A 5476-nucleotide genomic window follows, 5' to 3' on the forward strand; every position below is an offset into this window, starting at 1 on the left:
TTTCTTTGTCAATTCCTTCCTCTCTACCAAATAAGCCATTCGAGCTCTCTATCACACTACTATGATTGACTTTGTTTCACTTCTGTCTTATTTCTTGTTTGTAAAAACAACAAGAGAATTCAAAAACAGCATCACTTTTAGGTAGCTACATGGTTAAGGTGGATTCACTAAAATCAAGAAATGATTCTCAAAACTACACTTTTCTTATGGTTTGTCACACTTAACTGATGCATAACAATAAAAAAAACTGAAACAATCAAAAATTTAAAAAAAAATCCATAATGGCGATTTCACAGTGGCAATATATGACCGCTTTATAGACGAAACCGGTTGGGTAATAATTTCAGGACGAAAAGTCGAAATGATTTAAAAATTGGCAAGAACTTCAAATATATCCTGATCTATGACCTAAACCTTTTTGTATTGCGTCTGTGTTACAGCATGTGATATTTCTTAAAGTCCCTTCGTGGTACAAAATTTTATCAAACTAGCTGCAGGAAATTCTTTCAAACTATATCTGTAGCTAAAATTGCTTAAAATACAGTGAACAAACTGTGAAAATTTGAAGACAAATGGATTAGCAGGTCTGAACTGACACCCGACCGATCAGGTAAACAAGCGAAATTGGCTAAAATTATTTAAAAAAATGAACAGTAAAATATTAAGTTGTTATTGTAATGCTGAATTAAAATAAAACTTTACAGTCCTAAAAATCCTTTAAAAACCTCTAGCTTCATAAGATGTTCCTTCTTTTTCGAAAATTTTCTCATTTAGCTTCTTTTTGGAATGCCGGAGGAAATTTTTTACGCTTCTTTTGTGACGGGCAACCACACATTATAATTGGACAGACGTTTTCATTTTTGATTAACACTTTTACATAATTTTTTCATATAAAAACCGGGATCTATGTTAGAAATTCCATGGTGTCGAGAGCAGCCTTTTGTCCATAATTAAAATGACTTATAGCATCATAAACTCCAAAGCATAGTGTGCTGAGACCGACGTGTTGATTTGGGCGCCCTGTTCCAAATTCAATCAACTGATATTTAATCAACTGATATCAACTGTTAATTTCCCCTTGCATAAATTGGTATTGTTGATCTTGTATCATTGATACTGACACCAAGAGTCATTTGATTTAGGGCAAGAATCATGGTATTCCGCAACATGAAACATGGAAGCGAGACATGATTTTTTCATTCCATTGAGGTTACCTCTACCTCCAAGACCTTTAGTGGGTTTTTTAGTTTGCGTAGTCATCATTCGATGTGTTTTTGATTATGGCCGATGCATTCTTGTTTTTTCATTGTTTTCTGTCTTCGTAGATATCTTTGACGGCTGCGAAGGCTTTACTATCACCATCAAGAGATATATTTGTATGTTCTGGCGCAAGGTGTTAACCCCCCAAAGAAAATCGTCGATATCGATGAACTTTCCACATCGCCAGTATTCCTTCGACCCTCTCCCACCGATGTTTATGTCAGTGCACGAGTGTTACCCCCAAATTCAAATCGTTAGTATTGGTGACTGACCACATCCATCTGCGCTTGCGCCAATAAATTCTGAAAATCCGCTAAATCCAACATAATCCAACAAACATCTGCGCATGCGCCAAAACTTCAACGATCTCCTCCAGAGTGTGACGTCATCATGCGCAAGGTGTCAATTTCTGTCAGAGTTGAAAAATGTCTTGATCAAAATTTTCTGTATAAATATAATGACCTGGCCAAATTTGTCCAGAGAAAAAAAAATCCAACCCAAAATTATATAATAATGAAAAGCCCTTGCAGGCTAAAAGATTTCAGATTCTTGTTCGACGTGTGTAACTTTTTAATAATAGAAAAAAGAAGTTGACGAAAATGTTGTAAGCAACCCAGAAAATTCTGTTGACAGTACTGCAGACCCAGCAAGTTCTGTTGAACTACAGAAAATGCAGCAGGTGCAGATGTTGAAAGGAACATTTTTGACATGTTTTAACTGACTGTGACATTGTATAATTGTTCCTTAAAAAAAGTTGGCAAAGCAAGGGTCATAAGTTTAAGATGCCCAAAGCAGTAAAAAAAACGCTAGCTGATCAGACTTTAGAATCAGATGCTTGTAAAAAAATAACCTGTGAAAATTAATACTTTAAAACAATACTGCACTACACTTATCATTCATAAGAAAGAAACAAAGACGTTTTGGCATAGCAGTTTATTAAATATTATTGCGTGTGGTGTAGCGATTTTTTTGAAATGTTTTATTATACCTGCGATACGACTAAAATCGTTATGAAGTTTAAGATAACTAAGATTTGACCATAAAGAGTGATCCTACAAGTTCAAAAACAAAAACAAAAGCAATGGAAGTAGGCGTAAGTTAAATAATTATACTAACCAGAACCAAATATTTCCTTTCGCTTCAAAAACCTTCGCTTTGCTTGAACTCGGTCCCTCGAAAGTAACGACTCATACCTTAACCCCTAGAGCTCCGTTTAGTGAAACAAGATTCGCCTAGTTAAAAACATTTGGAAACGAAAATTTAAAGGAGTATCTAGCATAGCTTATCAAATAATATTAAAATAACAGTTTACAACAATATTTGTGATCAAATTCCTAGCGCAGTCTTCATTCTTTACGATTATCAAGATACACACAAAGCCGGCGTAGCGCTAAATCGCGGGGTCAGGTCGGACTTTAAAAGCCGTGACGTTACGGCAATCGGTTAAAAAATCGGTCGAAGAAGGAAAAGGAGAAGGAAAAGGCCGCCCGTTTTCATAAGATCTCAGATGTTATCCGAAATCTTAAAGATGAACACGAAAACCGTTAAAGAATTACGCGCAACGGCAAAGAGCCGTGGTTTGACTCGTTATTCTAGGCTACACAAGGCTGATCTCGTCTCGTTATTAGAAACACCACAGAGACCGCAAAGATTACCAGGATCAAGAAAAGTAGTCATGCCTGTGGGTATATTTCAAAAACATGAGATGTCAAAGAATTGATCGGTAGTGAAAAGTAAGATGCAAGGATGGTACGATTGGTTAATCAACGCTATACCGAAGCCTATAAAAGATCATGTAAATAATGCTTACAAAAGATTCAAGAGCGAAATTATGGAGTTGTACAAGAAGGCAGAAAACATCGTTGCAAAACTTACGCTTCATGATGAAGTTGAAGAAGAGGCTGAGGAGGACTACATCGATAGTATCCATAATCTCTTCGAAGAAGGTAAAAAAGCCGATATTGACCTCACTCCTCGGGAGCATAAACGTGCACTCCACAAAACTTTTCGAAGTTTTCCAATATCCGGCGTTAAAAAAGCTGACGTTGATAGTTATCTAGCACTAGTGAGAGCTCATGTGGAACAATTGATTGTTGAACAAGTGGAAGAAATGGGATCCGCTAAAGTGGAGCTGCCAATGTAGATCATATGGAAAAAGAAGATCATGCTTGATGCAGAAGATTTCTATGGAGCTGAAGATTTACACAATATGTATGCAGATATTGATCCACACGCAAGGGTTAAAAAGCCATTTAACAGCAGACTCATGCAGGTATTTCAAGGCAGTGACATAAATGAGCTGCTGGATAATATGTTTGCACAAATAAGGGTTTATGTGGAAAATCCAGCGCCACCGCAGAGTGGATTTACAATCGATCGAATCATGCATTTGGATATCGATTTCCATAAACTGCAGCTCACATGAAGCTACTCCTACATAAAATTACCATCTTGGAAAAGTGCAAAAAAGGCTATCATCAACCCAAAAAACAACGATGAAGAATGCTTCAAATGGAGTGTTATTGCGGTACTGCATCATGAAGAAATTAGGAAATATGTGCAAAAAATACCTAAATTACAAGATTGTGCATATCTCTACAACTGGGAAGGCTTGGAATTTTCACTCGACATTAAAAAAAATAATAACATTTGGAAATAACAACCCCAATCTTGCGGTCAACGTTTTATATGCCTCGGGGACTAACAGCATCAATATTTTGCGTAGGTCAGACTACAACGCATCGCGTGAAAAACAGGTGAACCTGCTGCTCATCACAGATAATGAAAAGATGCACTATATCTGCATAAAAAATCTCTCAAGGCTGTTGGGCAGATGCATTTCTGCTTAAATTGCCGTCAGGCCTTTAATTGTGTAGAATCCAGGGACAAACATAAATATTGCATAGAACACGAAGCGGTTAAAAATACGATGCCAAAAGAAAGTGAAAAATGGTTGAAACATCAGGATGGTCAACAGCAATTCAAGGTCCCGTTTGCGATTTATGCTGATTTTGAAAGTCTACTCATCCCAGTAGAAGACCGTAAGGAAAGTAAGACCATGAAGCTGAACAAGCATGTACCATCAGGCTGGTGCACATATAGCACATTTGCTTACGGATCTGTACCAGATCCATTGAAAACATACCGTGGTAAGTATTGCGTGGAAAGATTTATAGGGCACTTGGAAAGAGGTAAAGAGGTTGTATGATATGTTTCCACAGCAGCCGATGATTGAGCTAACGGAGGAGCAAAAGAAAGAGTTCGATTTAGCAACAGAATGTCATATTTGTATGAAACCCTTCGTAGTACAGCCAACAGGGTTCATAGATGATGACGATAACGATGATGATAAGCACATCAAAAATAATCGCAAGGTACGATATCATTGCCATTATACAGGTCTCTACTGAGGAGCAGCTCACAATAATTGTAATTTACAATATAGAATTCCTGTCCACATCCCCATCATCATCCACAATCTGAGTGGGTACGACGCGCATTTGTTCATTAGGGAGCTTGAAAAAAAATTCAACACTGAAGATATTGGTTGTATTGCGGAAAACAAGGAGAAATATATAAGTTTCAGCGTCAGGTCCCCGTGCCTCTCGCGGGAGTTACTAATTCTAGTGGGGATCAGGTATTGAAAAAATAGAGCTTTGATTTATCGACAGTTTTCGATTTATGGCATCAGGCCTGAAAAAATTATCAAGTAGTCTTATTGGAACAAATAGTGAGGGTCACTATGCAATTTCGTGTGCACATGTGTGTTAAGAGTGACGGGTTTGTCCCATGGGACCAAGTTAGATGACGTCATCACTTTCACAGTCAGCAAAAAAATGATTTCACATTTTTATGTCATGTTATATATGGTTGGAAAGAGAAGATTGAGTGGATCAATAAAAATGTAAGAACCATGTCTTCAAAATGTAATGTTCGAGAGATATTACTATTCAAACTTTTTACAAATTACAGACCGGTAATTTAATGACACAGCACATAAATGACTGTAACTTGCTCAATAGCAAAGTTTTTTTGTTGAATTTTAGTATGGTATTGGGTCACCCTAATGTCTTTCTGTTTGATCAAAATTTATTGTTCAAATCACTTCAAGAAATAAACTACAGACCAGTAATTTACAAACCAAAGCACGTTTTTAGTTGTTTACTTTCTTTCATTTAAGCAATTTCACAAAGTTAAAAAAATTGCGGAAAATAAT

The sequence above is a fragment of the Hydractinia symbiolongicarpus genome, chromosome 12 (assembly GCF_029227915.1).
Source record: "Hydractinia symbiolongicarpus strain clone_291-10 chromosome 12, HSymV2.1, whole genome shotgun sequence".
In the NCBI taxonomy this organism is placed as follows: Eukaryota; Metazoa; Cnidaria; class Hydrozoa; order Anthoathecata; family Hydractiniidae; genus Hydractinia; species Hydractinia symbiolongicarpus.